The 17620-nt window shown below is 31.2% G+C and overlaps 1 protein-coding gene across 8 annotated transcripts in view; it reads right to left on the reverse strand.

The window, feature by feature from the left end:
- Window positions 1–17620, reverse strand: part of LOC145241981 (protocadherin gamma-A11-like) — a 771034-nt gene that overhangs the window by 138611 nt on the left and 614803 nt on the right. For 3 of the 8 annotated variants that reach the window (XR_013862633.1, XR_013862632.1, XR_013862630.1), the window contains one exon: window positions 5465–5549. The exons of the other annotated variants lie outside the window; for them this stretch is intronic. The gene's annotated coding sequence lies outside the window, so the exon portion shown is untranslated. The remainder of the gene's footprint in view (window positions 1–5464; window positions 5550–17620) is intronic. 8 annotated transcript variants of the gene reach the window in all.

Consider the following 17620-nt stretch of genomic DNA (forward strand, 5'->3'; position numbering starts at 1 on the left):
ATTTTTCCGATACTTATCGGATTAATTCCTGTAAAAAACATATCTAAGAACACTGCCAGACATATAAATTATCTTATTAATTATTGTGTGAAATTTGCAAAAGATAGGCTCAGCCGTTTCAGACCTATGAAGAAGGAATCACACACACAAAGTGACTTTTATATAATAGTAGAGATATATATATATGTATATATATATATATATATATATATATATATATATACTATTAGAAGAGAAATAATAAAAAAAAAAATCTGGGCAGGAGCTGCTAGAAAGGACTTGTCCTGCCTTGATATAGTTCAAAATAGACTTCGTAGCGTCGTAGGAGATGTCCTTTTCTCTTCCTTGCAACCTCTATCTCACGGAAGAGATGTTGCGAGTTTGTCTCTGATGTATCGTTATTTTCATGGAAAGTGTTCGACTGAGCTTCAATCTATGGCCCCCCCTCGCCATACTTTCACAAGAAACACCCGTCTAGCTGTAAACACTATCAATAATTCCCTCCACTCTTTATCTGTGCCTAAACCTAAACGTAGATTCCATGAACAAAGCTTCTTTCTTAGAACTGCACGCCTGTGGAATCGTCTTCCGTTTTCCTGCTTTCCGGTTGACTACAATATGGTTGTCTTCAAGTCTAACGTAAATAAGTTCTTGATGAGCCGTTCCATATAAGTTATCAAATTTACCAAATTTTCATTACTAATGATTACTATATTGTCCAATTTCTACTGTACACTCTTTAACCCTTATCCTTGATTGGCCTCTTGGCCTTGATAATGTGGTGATGCCTATGTAAAAAAAAAAAAAAATATATCCTAATGCATATAAATTTATTTATTCATTCAATAGGAAAATTACATCAATTAGGGGTGCGGGATAAATATGCTCTTTATACCTAGAGCTTATCATCAGAAGAGGAGAAAAGGTGCTAGGTAGCATATTAGAGATGCAGCACCTAGCGATAACTACATTAAGGGGCATAATAATAGTGTGAGAGGAGGGGCAAAACACTAAGAAAATGCTGTTCTTGCTATTTTTCTCATCAGAGGACAGAAAGAAATTAGCAAATTATAATTGCAGCTAGCCTAGAATTTGCTGGTTAAGGCATTAGATGAAACTACAATTTACGATAGTCATAAAGTGCAAAATGTTAATGTCCGTTAAGAAACGTGTCGGAAATGTGGAAAAAAAAGGCGGTAATAACATTCCTGCCTATTTGAAGACTCTTTCAATGGTAATCCGAAAAGTGAAAATGAATTTTTTTAAAAAGGAATCCAACAGTCAGAATTTAAAATCCAGTGGTAATATAATCCGGCCGGAAAAATTGATAAAATTAACTCAAATTGATAAAAATGGTTCAGTCAATCAGATTTCATTCAATCCAAAGATAAGCAAGGTTGATCTTCAGTTGAATAGCAGAGAAAAATAGGGATAGAAAACCTAACAGGTCAGCTTCCATCGTTGGTTAAGAAATATATAAAAGTATAGCAATAACAGCGGAATTAGAACTTTGAACATTGTTTGCAGGAATATTCTGTCGAATAGTAAATTTAATTGTAAATTTTAATTTACAGTTTTAATTTCTTTTCTCATATATATATATATATATATTTCTGTAGAAATATATTTTCTTATTATACATCAACCCTTATTTAAGAAGCTCAATGTAATTACAGAGCAATATAGAGAATAAATGAGAAAAAGTTATATTCCAAAATTCATGATGTTGACCATCTTGTAATTTATTCCTTTAATTCAGTTGACCTATACACTGTAAAGATTGTAGACTGTCAGTGGGAGAGAGGGGTGCCCAATTCTGTGGTCAGGGTTGGGGGTGTTACGACACGCATTTGAGTATGTTTTGGCTAGATTGGAATACGATTTGATCAAGCGCAGATTTTTCTATTTTAATGTATATAGCTTCAAGTATTTTTAACTTCTATATACATTAAAACACAAAAATCTGCCCTTGATCAAATCATATTCCAAAACTGCAAATTGTATTGTTATGATGACTGAACTCATGCATTCATGACATGAAAGTTTCATCTCTGTTGCAGATATTGACGATGTGTGACAGAAAGTATCCCCTGTCATAAATGTGTGTCAGAAGCAGAGATGTGTCATTGAATTCTTGGCAAAAGTGCATTGAAAATGGTGGTGACTAAATAGAAAAATAAATTTTGGAGCACAAAGGGTCGCAAGTTTTAATAGTATTACTCCTGTTTTTGTAGCTCTTCAACTTTTGGAGTTATAACAATAGAAGGATTTACTTTTGGAACGACCCTCGTACCATGAAATCAATGCTCTAATCTTCATCTGGCATCAATTGAAATGGATGGCTCTCGTCTAGGGGAGGCCGCATCTTTTGATAAGCTTCTGGGATTGACCTTTACTCCTGATCTAAAATGGAACATGTACATCAAGTCTGTTGCAAAGGTCAGTGGAGAAATGGTAGGATCTTTCTATCACTCCAGAAGATATCTCACTGCTGATGTAATTCTTTATCTATATAAAAGCCAAGTATGTCCAAGGATGAAGTACTGCTGCCACATCTGGGCAGGAGCTGTTAAAAACAGCCTATCCAGCCTTGACAGAGTACAATATAGACTTCGTGGTTTAGTGGGGGATTTCTCTTCTCTGCAACCTCTCTCCCACAGAAGAGACGTTGTGAGCCTGTCTTTGTTTTATCGTTATTTCCATTTCTGAGCTCCAATCTCTGATCCCCCTTGCCAATCTTTCATGAAAAACACCTGTCTAGCTGAAACCATTGTCAATAATTTTTTCTATTCTTTATCTGTGCCTAAATCAAAACGTAGATTCCATGAACAAAGCTTCTTTCTTAGAAGTGCACGCCTGTGGAACTCTCTTCTGTTTGTCTGTGTCCCACCTGACTACAACTTGGATGTCTTCAAGTCCAACATAAACTAATTCCCGATAAACTGCCCCCTTAATTAAGACACTTTATCAAATCTCCATTACTAACGATTACTATGATATTATCCCATTGATTACTGTACACGTAATTACCCTTATCCCCGAGGGTTTCTGATCCTTGATAAGTGGCGACTACCGTGTAAAAAAAAACAAAAAACAATGTCCGTAAAAACATGAATAAATGTTAGGTTCTTATAGAATGCTTACATACTTTATTAAATTTCTTTACACTCAACTTAGTAAACTGTGTGTATATATATATATATATATATATATATATATATATATATATATATATACTAGCTGTATATACTTGGCATTGTCCAGTGGAAACATATTGCCAGGCAGAGGGATTAGTCACATGCTACTGAAGATACACAGAATAACCTAACTTGTTATAAAAAGTGACCACATGTTGGATTTCGGGAAGCATAAAACACATCCATCTTGGTCTATGAAAATCAAACTCAAAGTAACTCATAGCTTACAGGGGAAATAACTCTCATAGCTTAAATAAATAAGCTTACTTCCGGTTTAAAACGCAACTGTTGTCAGCTATTAATAATTGAAAATAAATATAAATTAAATTAAAAAATAAATTAAATAAATCAACTTTAAATAATATTTCTAAATAGGACAATTAAAACTATTCTATTACGACAAATAATTAATGACATCGAGCTAATTATTAAAATAGCATTTCTTAAATGCGATATGCAAATGAGGTTACTTATTGAATGTAGATTTCTTTTTAATAAATAGTATATATAGAAATCTTGTTGGAATAAACGTGTATATAAGTCTGCTTTCAGTATAAAAATTAATTTGTGAAACAGTGCACTTTTTTTGTATATTAATTAAATTGTGAACAAAAAAACAGGAACACGACTTTATTATAACAGATATATAATAAATACATGTATACACATACGTACATACACTTATACATATTTATACATATACACATACATACATATATTTATACATATACACATACATACATATATTTATACATATACACATACATACATATATTTATACATATACACATACATTTACAATGCACATAAACAATACATATACATATATATATATATATATATATATATATATATATACACACACATACAATACATACACATATATATCCTGTGATATTCCCTACTGGAATCTATTTGCTACATTTTAGCAGAATTCGTACAGCTGAATTGAACAAAAAATTTGTTTGTAAGGTAGACAGCTTCTCATTTATTAATTTAAAATATGATTTATTCCTCTTTGCATTAGCTGATTTATATTTTTAGGTGATTATTTAAAAATTATTCATACTACCAATCGTTCTGGCTGGACTAAGACATTTTTAAAAAATAATTTGCAACAAAGCATGCTATTATAGTTTGAATATCATGCATGCAGCAGCCCTGCTGTTTTAACAGTGTTGGCGACCACAGCACTCCAAATTGTAGAGCCATGGTAATCTCGGGAAGACAAGTAAAGACGGTAGTTTACCCTGTTTCTTTCAGTCTTGTTTGAAGGGTGTATCTCTCCCCTGAGTTAAGAGTGCCCTCAAATACTAACCTGGAAATTTCTACAAGTCGGCACGGTACATACAGTGTCTGGTCTTCCCAAATAGTCGCCCATTGGGCTTAACTTTGGTTATCTGACAAGAACCAGTGTGTCAATGTGATTGTGCCACATATATTTCATTGGATACTATACTACAAAAAACAAATAAAATTGGCTAGTAAAAATCAAAGTTTGATTTTTCAGTTTAAAATCTATCTAAGTCTAACTTTTTAAATCGAAAAGATAATTTCACATGTAAATCAATTTCTATTAACCATTTTATCAGATAAACTCCCAAAAGTGACCTTGAAAATTAGCCTTTTGCCATTTTCTAAAGTAATCCATCGATTTCTTAAAAACAATTTCTGTATTAACTTGTTTTAACCTGATATGTGGATTTAGGCTAAAAATATATTACTCTATTAGAAGAAAATCTAACTGCGTAGGAGATTTAGTTTTGGAAATGTTTTTCCGACAATAAATTTGTGAAGAGAGCTATTAATGATACTCTTTTTTATTTTAGGGTGGAAAATTATCATTAAAAAATAACTTATCTCACCTTATTTTACATTGTTGAAACCAATTTCATTTGAAATACCTGACTTAAAGAGGAATCTACCAATACATTTTCCACTTGAAAAGTTTTACAAAAAATATGGATAGAAGCTATTACAATTAAGCAAATATCGTTTGTGAAATATGTATCAATTCGTGTTAACCACAACTTTTTTTAACACCTAAACCTAAGTCCGTGTTTCAAGGTCGCAAAGGTTGATTATGCAAATTTACAACTGGAACTTAGGGTTTGTAAAAAAAAAAAATAGTCTACATGAATTGACATATACTTTTCAGCCCAGATAAGTTGTCTCCCTTGATAATTTACCACCCTGAAGTAAAAAATGGGGCCTTGTTCTACACCGATATATATATATATAATATTAAGAAAGCAAGGAAGACCTACCTTATATTCGCAATAAGTTTGAAGCTTATCAGCAATAGTTAGAAAAGGAATACTCCTACATGGGAAACAGAGCAAGTCAACAAACCTGCAAATACAAGACACTTTGAGCTTAGATAAAAACATCCATCTCAAGGAGTAGAAGGATTGATTTGAAATAAAAACATATTTGTATCATGCTGTCAGATATTTCACTCTTGTCCTCTCTCTCTCTCTCTCTCTCTATATATATATATATATATATAATGAAATAAAAAAAGATGCAGTGTTTACCTGATAGAAGCAATCTACTATAATTACCAAGTATTTATATATAGACATTTTAATCCGAACCAAATAAAAAAAAGCTCAATACACAATAGAAAGTAGAGCTAAGGAAAAGAAGTTGACATTTACAATTAAATTTATTGTTCGACTGAATACTCCAAAAAAACAATTTACAAAGTCTTTATTCCGCAGAGTTTCAAAGAATGCTATTCTTATTATTCTTCTCAGCAGAGGACATAAAGAAATTTGCTGATTTCTTTCTGTCCTCTGATGAGAATAGCATTTTGGAGTAAATTTTATTGTAAATTTCAACTTACCGTTTCAATTTTCTTTCTCTTATATATATATATATATATATATATATATATATAGTGCATTTTTTCTCTTACGCATATTTCATTAAAAAAAAAAAACAGACGTTTTATATCTATTAATTTTATTGTTTATTCTTTCCAAATTCTGAATAACGGTTTTCACTTCTGTGACGAAGGATTGGAAATTACTCTGACTTATGATAAATATGGCGATTACATCAGCTAGTTTCTGCTAAAAGTGAAGGCCTTTATTCAGAAGTTGGAAAAGATATATATATATAATGAATAAATGACGAAAGGTTATATTCCAAATTGCATGAGGTTTACCATCTTACAATTTATTCCTTTAATTCAATTGACATTCATAATTCTTGACAGTATCTGTTTCGTAGCACAAAATCAATCACTTGATAATTATATCAGTCAATGTTATTTATTCATTATATGCCCTGTAATTACATTGAGCTTCTTAAATAAGGATTTGAATACATAAAAAGGAACTATAAGTGAATAAAGAACATTTCCACAGAAATATATATATATATATATATATATATATATATATATATATAAAAATGGAAACTTTGAATGAAATCATGCAAATTCACGACAAAATTTATTATTTGACAAGGAATACAAAAAATTGAATTATTGTCACATAATAAATTTGGTTGCGAATTTACATGATTTAATTAAAAATATCGGTTTATACAGGCTGACCCAAAACAAACGGGCCCCAACTCTAATTAGGTCCCGTTTCTTAGTGTTTTGTCCGAATGAAATGAAACTTTGATCATAACTTGTTTATTATATTCAAAACATCACATCAAAACACAAGGGTTTGCGCTTTTTTTCTCCGTTCTTCAGCATATGTTCTAGATGTCCTCCATTTAGCTTTTGTTTTTTTTTTTTTGGTCACCCTGTATTATTGCTCTATTTCATATATTGAGCTTTCTTTATCTGGTTGGGATCGTCTTATAAATATTGATACTACAGCATTTCCTCATTTCACCTAATGCCTCTCTCTATCTCTCTTTCTCTGTCTCTCTCTCTCTCTATCTCTCTCTCTCTATATATATATATATATATAATGTGTGTGTGTGTGTGTGTGTGTGTGACTGAAGAAAATTAACTAATGATGGATAAAAAATAATAAAAAACATTTTTTATTTTTTCATTAAATGTTTAAAGACAGGGAATCTAATAGAGTTTATTCCTTATTTCATGGAGTTTAACGATCGAAACTTCTAAGCTTTCAACTTTTATACAGTCCAGATTAGGATTAGGGTTAAATTACAGACCGGATTTTCGATTGAATTTTATATATTCATCACGGATTGTACTTTTTTTTCCATTCTCACAGCCAGATTTCTCAATTTCCAAAGTTTCTATTTCCATACTGTTCCAGAAATGTTCTGGGTTTTTTTTTTTTTTTTTTTTTACACTTGTGGACTATATACGGCACACTCACGTTAATGCACTGATTGTCGCCGCCAGATCACCAAAGTTAAGCAACATTGAGCCTGACCAGTACCAGATGGGTGACAATTTGGGAAAGCTAGGCGCTGTATGTACAGCAACGAGTCGTAGAAATTTCAACGTTGGTATCTGGAGGCGCATTTAACTCACTGGGAGAGATGTATCCGCAAATTAAGATGGAAAGCAACGAGAAACTACCATCTTTATTGGTTTTCCTGAGATTACCATAGCTCTACAATTTGGAGTGCTGTGGTCGCTGATGCTGTTAAAACAGCAGGGGCATTGCTGCTGACTGGACTATTTACTTACTTAGTGTAAATTTTCGAAACTCCATGGAATAAGTAATACTCTTTATTGTATTCCTGTCTTTGACATTCAACGATGCAATAAATGATGTAACGTGTTTCATTTGTCATCAGTTAATTTTTCTTGTTTGTTATGCTCTGCCTAAAGTCTTGAGAATCACTTTCAAGATAGGGTTTATTTGAAAATATTCATATTTCAAAATTTCTCTTTTCCTCTAATATATATATATATATATATATATATATATATGAGGAAGAAAGAGATAGAAAAGAGTCACTTACAATGCAAGTAATGGAACTATGTCGGTGTTGAGAAGAAGGTCAAATAGAAAGTGATGTTCTGTTATAGTAAGTCTTATTTGGTCAGCCAAAATTCCTACACATGTGTAGCCGTGTTCTATAATATATTTCGAGGTAAAACCTCTTTACTAAATAATTAGTGGATTACTGCAGTTAAATTAGACCAGAAGAATTTGTGATTAAACAAATTAAAAATAAAACGTCACTGTTTTTGTCCTTAGTCTCGACACCGACATATTTTCATTTCTTGCATTGTAATAGCATTCTATGACGCGTCTATATAGATATTACACGCAATGTTTCAAGAAATCTTTATCACTTTTATATATATATATATATATATATATATATATATATATATATATATATTATTAACAAAGGAATACCTATTAAAATATACACACATATACATATTTTATAAAAAAAAGAAGAAAAAAAAAAAAAAACACTTCTATAAATTATCCAGAACTAGCTCGGTTAATCATCCCTGATGATGCATCCAGACGGATTCGAAAGTACTTGAGCCTACAATAAACCCAGTGTCTACATCCGCAAGTTCATGCCAAAAGCAAAGAAATTAATTTGGAAGATGGAAAGGATCAAAACTAGAAGTATTAGACATGAAATGTCCATTTTATTCAACAAAATATGTTTTAAAAAAGCATGCCGCATATATATATATATATATATATATATATATATATATATATATATATATGAAATGTGATATAACATAGGTTACATATCGCAAGCTTTATTAATAAACTAGCAGGTGGGGTCATCCGGTTTTGCTCGGGTGTAAAATACGCTTAAGTATGATATTTTAATTTGTCCAGATTTCGTATTTATCATTATGGTGTCGTGATTTCAAAAGTAAAAAAAAAAAAAAAAAACGATTTAGGTGCCATTAGCTAGAATAGAAACTGAAACTGTAGCATTCAAAGCTGGTGACGTTACCACTGTACCAACGTGACATGCATATGAACTGATTAAAAATAAAGATAAATATAGAAAATTTATATATATAAATGTATATATATATATGTGTGTGTGTATAAAATAAAGATAAATATAGAATATATATATATATGTGTGTATTTTTTCAATTTTTACTCGTTTTTGACCCCTATTAACCGGTTAAAGACCCATAAAAGAATTGTCTGTAAAAAATTCAATCATTTAAGGCCCCTAGAGCCACTCTGCGATTTTTAATTTCGGAAGAGATAGAGTTTGAAAATACGGAGACAGACAGACAGACATATAGTCTTTTTATATATTAGATAAGATATTACGAATCCCCAGCATATATGGAATCCCCTCAGTACCAAATAGTAAGCCCTTACATCTAAATTGCAATATGTCATAGATGGGGTGTAAATGATTATAAAGATGTTTTTAACGGATTCACCATAAAGAAAGGAAAAAACAAAAAACGAAAAGTCAGCGTAATTGTCAAAAAATAATGAAAAGAAAATAAAAGTGCTAAAACAAAAAAAAGAATAAATCAACAAATAACTGTAACCATAGGCAATAAATTCACTTTTCTACCATAATAGTAGTCCGATAGCTCTCGGGAAAACAATACTGTGGAAACGTGTTCCGCAAATGAAAAAATACTTGAACAAAACGATTTTAATGGGATTTCTGTTTGATCTTAGAACGTGGAGGAAGAAGGCAAACTATTTTGCAGCTGTTGTTGTTGTTGTTGTTGTTGTTGTTGTTACAGTCGTTGGCAGACAAAGACTTGTTGTGGCGGATTAGATAATATAAAATGTTCAAACATTTAATCAGTTATTAAAAAACAAAGACAAAACAAATTGCAATAGAGCTATAAACAGAAATTATAAAGTTTTTATTGGACAATTATCTCTGGAGATGACGGGGGGGGGGAGGAATGTTTATATGATAACTTCCCCATAGAGAAGCGTCAGACTAAAGTGCTTGATGATTCCCTATGGTGATGAAACATGGAAGTCTGTGTAGCTTAATTGCCATAAATATATTTTGATAACTTACTACCTAGCTCTACTCATGTATTGAGAACTGTTTCAGTATATATTGAAAATCAATGCATAAAATTGTATTTCGCCTTATAACACACACACACACACACATATATATATATATATATATATATATATATATATATATATATAAGAACAAGTAGTTAATAAAACATGTTAAAAAACACTTTGAAAAAGAGTTAAAAACATATTTAATTTTAAAAAGGAACCACAAAATAAGTGGATAGTCCTTAATCCGCGGAGTTTCGAAGAAGTACTTTCCTTCTTATCAGAGGGTAGGAATTAGCAAAATGCGGGATCGGATTTTGCTTGCAAAAGTATTTGATGAAACTACAAGTAAGTCATAGATCTTACTTGATAACAAAAAGTGAAAGAGAGGGAATAGGGCGAAGAAAAAGGTGATTTCACGTGAATGGATAGTCTGGTGAAGGGTAAAATTTCCAATGACGGTAAAATCCAAAAAAGTTGGTTAAATTTCCATTTCCACAAGTAAAATCCAAGGGAATCGCGTAATTGGAAGATGGTCCAAAGTAATCCAAAAGGCAGAAATCCATGGAATAATTCACAAATGGGGCAAGGAAAAGATGTGTGTAAAAAAAAGAATTTAAAACTTCTGTCAAGGCTGGGCTAAATTTGGGAGATATAATCAATAAAGGAAGGAAATGAAAATATAGGACTATATATTAACATAGATTTATTCATTTATTCAAAAAGTGTGTACATCAATTAGGGGTGTTGTATAAATGAGAACTCTTTATATTACGAAGTCCAATTAATGTATAGTGTTATATCAATATATAGTTTATAATATATATATTAATATATAGTTTATAATATATATTAATATATAAACTATACATTAATATATAGTGTTATATTTTCATTTTCTTCCTTTATTGATCTCTGAATAAGCTCCAAAACAATTTGTTGAGCTTTGTATTATCTCAATAAGTCTCTACTTAAAGAATTGCTCTTAATCTATTCCTTTATATATATATATATATATATATATATATATATATATATATATATATATATATATATATTACATGTTTTTCCCGTTAGGGATCCCCCCCTCTTTTTTTCTTTATATTAAAAAAAATGCTACATTGCCAAAAGTGTGTTTATTCATAAAGTCTGAAGAAATGCTGGTTTTTGAAAATTTTCAAACGATATAATGCTTGAAATTGTCGAACTGGACATTGAAACAATTGTAACATAAAATGAAATACCCTTTTTGTTGCCATCAACACCTTGTCTTGAAGTCTTGATTTTGCACACACAGTATATTAATGCTCAATTATGAAATGTGATAATTTTGTAGCTTAATCCTTAAGTCAACCATTTTTGGCGTAAAACCTATTGGTATATGAAAATTTACTGAATTACACGAACTCAGTATATTACATATAAGTCTGTATATATATATATATATATATATATATATATATATATATATATGATAAATATTATCAATTCTCATCTCACAAACACTAATTATTATTATTATTATTATTACCGTATATATATGGCACAATCACGTTGAAATACCGGTTCTCACCGAAGTTAAGCAACGTTGAGCCTGGCTAGTACCAGATGGATGACCATTTGGAAATTCTAGGCGCTGTATGTGCTCTCCGCTCACCTCGGCATTGTTTCCAGTCGTCCTGTACCACAACTTGCCACTGGTATGCAACAATGTTGACTCGGGAGAGGCGTGGTTGGAGACTGTGCAACTCTTGCCACACAAATTTCAGTGGGTATCTATAGTCTGTCAAGACTGAAGGAAATAACACATTATTATTATTATTATTATTATCTCTTCTCTCTATATATATAAAATGAACTCATTTTTCCCCTGTGATTTTGACCTTAATAGGATTAAAAATCAAGACATTTCATGCAAATGTACTATGCACAAACTGCAGCACAATATCTGAGGTGTGTTATAGGCCTATTACCTCTCCACTTGCTCGATAATCGTAGATTCCTATATTTTTTCTGTTGAGAGTTAAATGTTACAATCGATTAGAATCAATGGAGGTAGTAAAATCTTTTCTCTCTAATAAATTTCTACTTCTTCCCGTCACCACTTAACACCGTTGCAGGATCGTCCACATGGGACAGTTACAAACGAACACTGGTTTGGGGTTTCTTTATTTCATAGTTGCTTAGAAAAACTGGAATGGTCTTAACCAAATCGAAGTGTTATTTATGCCATTTTTTTAATCGCTTTTCACTGTGTTTTTTTTTTGTTTTTGTTTTTCCGAACACATCCATTATTTTTTCCCCTGACTTATGCTTTGTGTTTTTCCGATTTCTTTTTTTAAGAAGTTTTACGTTTGTTCGCTTTTTTGAAAAAAAAGTTTAACGTTTTTTTTTAATTATTTAAACAGGTTTATTACTTTGCTTATTCTTTAATTGACCCCCCCTCCTTTACAACACCAGGTACTAGGTGTATTAGAAATTTGGAGGAAATTTTGACACCCCTAACAGACAACTCCGAATAAAATATAAAAAACTTATAATTTCTCTTTATAAAGTGGGTTGTTTATTTTCTGTATGGAATATACTTCCGAAATAAACTATTAAAGTTGTTTTAAAAAAATAATAGAAATATTATTCTTTATTTTTTAAAAAACAGTGTTTTAAAAATGTTTACAAAATACCGGCGTGCCTTCATGCAGTCATTTTTTACGTAATAAAATCAATAGAATTTTGCGAGTTAAATATTTTTTAACTTTAAAATTTTAAAAATCTATCAAAATTTTTCTATTGGTTCAATTGTTACGATATTTTCAGGGTCAATGTGAAATTTTATGCTCTTTTCAATAAACCAAATACAATATTTTAGAGAAACATTTTTTTTTCAAATTCACCCCCGCCCCATTTTGAAATGTCTATTAAAATTTTAATAATTTATGTGCCAAAGTTTTATATATCACATATTAGAGATAAAAGAACAATAAAGAAAATATTCTTATTTAAAACAAAAAAAAAGAATAGTTTTTTTTTGGAAATTTACCTGTAAAGTCCAAAGTGTAAAACCTTTTTTTTAAAAAACCACGTTGATTCTTTTTTTTAATGCAAGCTCATGTTATGCTTACATCGTCAAGTAAATACCAGACGCTGACGGCAAATATTTCTGTTTCATTGAATGTTTTTTTTTTTTTAGATATTTAAAAAAAAAATAGTCGATATGTTACATGATAAGGGCTGTCCCCTTTTCATGTAAGTATAAAATAGAGAGATTTAGTTAAAATGAAATAGAATAGACGAAATTCGAACCTCGTAAATTAGGTTTAGAAATAGATTACAAGAGAGAATTAGAAAATGGAATGTAAAACAAACCATTGTTTAGCTTAGAGATAAAATAGTTTCAAGAAAAGAATGTGCGTTGTCAATTCTGTTATGAAAAATTCAATTGAGGAATGCAACTACAAAGATAATTTAATAAACATGTTTTTAACATATTGGAAATATAGGTTACTGAGAATATAGGTTAAAATTCCTTTTGTAAACAAAGGAAAAAGTTTTGGACACGCATTTCGAGAACACGTGAAAGAAGACACATGTTTTAACATGTGTATGGCGTCATGGAAAATGGTAAGTTCTCGATATAGTTAGAAAACTTTAGAGTTAAGCAAGGAGAGACTGGGAGAGAGTCAGAGGGAGTTTGAGGACGACAGACGATAGTCTGCGGTTGGGATTCGAACGTCTAGAAGCGAGACGGTCACTTTTGAAAGTTAGAATGTGAAGCTTTGAATTCTTGATGAAGAAAACCACGGCCGGTCGGTAGAAGAAATAAACCCATCATGTGTTTTTATAAACGTCGTCTTTGTGTTGTAATTCTACCAAAAGGTAAAGTGAAAATAGTTATTATATGTCTTATCTATGTATATCATGTGGTTTAAAATGCCATTACATACACATTTTACATACACGTCTCGACATTACATATCGACAATGTGAACTCTACATCTCATATCAACATTTCTAAGTATGAACATTTTTAATATATATGAATCTCTCTTACAACATCTCTCTCTCAAAGACACAACAACAAACTCTTAATAAGACTCTCACTATTAATAAGACTATTATATAACAAACACGATTTGGTGCCCGTTGACCAATTTGCATCAACGATGCAAAACCGAACCTGGGGTAAATATAACAGATAAAGAAGGAAGTATTAAAATACATCAATCAAAAACTCGTGTAATTCATTAAAAGAATTTTAAAAAAATCTATGAAGCGGATTTTTTGTTCTAGAGGAAAAACTTATAAGTTTTTTTTAATTTTTTATTTTTTTTAATTCAATTTTCACCCCAAACAAGGCACAGTGCCATTTGAAGCAGGGGGCTACTATCACAGACTTAATTAGCGGGGTCATTATGAAGGGATATGAGTAGAAAGATGTTTGTTAACATTATACTTGAACTTCTGCATATCATTGCAGTTGGGAAAGCAGAATCCCGAAAGGGAGTTCCAAAGACCCGCAGTTCTGGGGAAGAAACTACTGGAGTAAAAGGCTTTCTTGCACCTAGGGATCTCTACTGTAAAGGGATGAGACTTAGTAGCTTGTCAGGTTTGTCGGGGGTAGTTACGTCGGGGAGGAACAAGTGTTTGCAGTTCGTCAGAGCATTCACCATTGAAGTATTTGTAGAACAGGCAGAGGGATGCAACATCTCGTCGATGGGACAGAGGCTGAAGCCTAGATGACAGTTCAGGACCTATCAGGTTGGCGACTCTCTTTTGAACCCTGTCCAGGAGCGAGAGACAAGAAGCAGATGCACCAGCCCAGATGCGACAACAGTACTCCATACATGGGCGAATGGTTGCCTTATAGAGGTATAGGATACTGTCAGGTGTAAGTAGTTTTCTAGCACGGTAGAGGGAGCCAACCTTCCTTGCAGCAGCCTTGGCAATGCTCTCAATGTATCTATTCCAGTTCATATTCCCTGTAAACGTTAGGCCGAGGAGTTTAAAATAAGTACTTTCAGGTAATGTGTTCTTGGCTATTGCTATTGGTGGTAGAGAAGGTTTCTTGTAGTTATTGAAGGAAACAAGCTTAGTCTTAGCAGCATTGAATGTGACCAACCATTTTTGTCCCCATTCCACTACGGATTGGAGGTCATCCTCTAGTGTTTCTGTGAATGTACGTTTCCTTTTAAAATACGGAGGATGAAAAATACATGCAATAAAAAAAAAAAAGACATTTATATCCCTCCGACGAATCCGTATTTCATAAATTCCATTTTAGCAGCAGCAGCTCTTTACAGCTTCGCGCAAAACACGTTGCGAAAAAGCGATTTTCTACGACCCTCGCTTTAAAAAATCCTTTTATTTAAAAAATACATGGAATTTAAAATATAAATATGAATAAATTCTTAACAACTAAGGATGGAACTACCCATTTAATAGTATGTTTTTTTAAAGTAAGTGATTTTTTGCCATTTATATATATATACATATATTTATAAGCAAGTCAAAATATGTTGATTTTCGTTATATTTTTTTTTTAAAGAAAACCCTTAAAAAAACAAATATTGCATAATTTGCTATTTAAAAAAAATTGGTCTTTGCTCCTTTAATTGAAAAAAAAATAGGGGTTGAATTACATTTTTCAAGTAGTTATAAGCTTCGAAAAATAGTAAGTTGAATTATTAAAGTTCTGATCATCATTTTTAATGGCCACTTTTTGATACCGCCGCTAGTTTTTCATATATAATATAGTTATTCATTATAGTATTAATGCTTATTTTTTCGTTCATACATTCTATTCATCAATTCTCCTTCATCACAAAATTTTAGTGTTAATTTTATATATATATATGTGTGTGTGTGTGTGTGTGTGTGTGTGTTGGGGTAGCACTCCTACAGATTCTGACGATAGACTACTCCAGACGTCATTTCCGGTTAGCAAGTTCTGCTTTTCAGTCAGTCTGGCTGGACCCAAGACTCAAAGGGAGAAAGTCGTAACATTACTCGTCCTTCAGTTCAGTGGGAACTCCACTCAACTGATATAATTGTATTTCTTTTAATATATTCTTCATTTCATTGGTTCTGAGTTTTCTCGTTATTCCTCTTAACATTTATATCACAATAAATATTCAAATCAATTGCGTTTAGCGCCGATGGCCGACTGGACAAACACACGTGCATTCAAAAAAAAAAAAAAAATAAATAAATAAATAAAATAAAAATAAATAAGAAAACGGTTGCGAAATTTCACATGAACTATATCGTGAACGTTGTGGCAAAGAATGAACGCTGCCCAACAGAGGACTGCTCGAAATATCAAAATAAAATATAAATTAAAAAACATAATTTATATGTTTGTTCCACCACCTATAAAACTGGAATATATATATACAAATGTGAAGTTATAACAAATAATGAAACTAAAGTATATCTGGGGAGAACCGGAAGTTGCTTTAAGGACAGATATCGTAATCACCTAGCATCGTTTAAAAATGAAACTGAGAAAGAAAATAACACTACAAATAACGAAAACAACAACAATGTAAATAAAAATGAAAACAACGGTAGAAAGGATCATAACAATAGTGACAACCACAACTAATATAACGAAAATAGAAACAGAACCAATAGTAATAGCGAAAACAACCGGAAAAAAACAAAGAAAAACTCAACCACTTTAGCAGTATGGATTAAGGAATTAAAGGAAAATAAAACTGAATATAAATTAAGATGGTCAATAATTGATAAGGGGAAAAATATAAACCTAGCAAATCGAAAAGATGTAACCTATGTATATTAGAATCTTACCATATATTAATATCAAAAGAAAAATTATTAAACAAAAGACTAGACGTAAACCACGGGTGTTTGCACAGAAACAGATATTTAATTTCACGCACTAGAGCAGATTAGGTAAAATAAAAAAAAAATGCAAGGGAGGTAATCCTAGATATAAAAAATGAGACCATGAGAGTGAACTCCCCTGCATCGGGTAATATAATACGTATTCAAACACCAAGCAAAAAAAAAACAATATTAAAATAAACACGCATAAATATAAGAATAAAATTATATAAAATTATAAGATAATTGGAAAAAAACAAATAGAAAAAAAAGGGAAAATTAAAACAAAAGTAAATAATTAATAAATAAAAAATAAAAATACGAAAGTACGGGTTAAAACGGAAAACTATCTTTACATAACACCAAAAGATGGAGGAAGTGAGGAAGCATGGCTGTGGAAATCCTTTTACCCGAATACGATGTTCAGCATGGAAAAAAAAAATATACCTTTTGTTGTAAAAATCTAATGGATAAATATCTGAAGAAGTTGACGGGGGACAGGATATTTTTATGGAAACATAAATCGTAAAATTGCCAACTCATCAATGAAACAGCTGTAATGGAAAAAATCCAGGAAATAAACGAAGGTTATAAAAAAGAAAACGTGAGTTTTTGAATTTTCAACAAAATTTTGCACTA

Source organism: Euprymna scolopes, chromosome 21 (genome assembly GCF_053919585.1).
Source record: "Euprymna scolopes isolate OS-2025 chromosome 21, ASM5391958v1, whole genome shotgun sequence".
NCBI classification, from domain to species: domain Eukaryota; kingdom Metazoa; phylum Mollusca; class Cephalopoda; order Sepiida; family Sepiolidae; genus Euprymna; species Euprymna scolopes.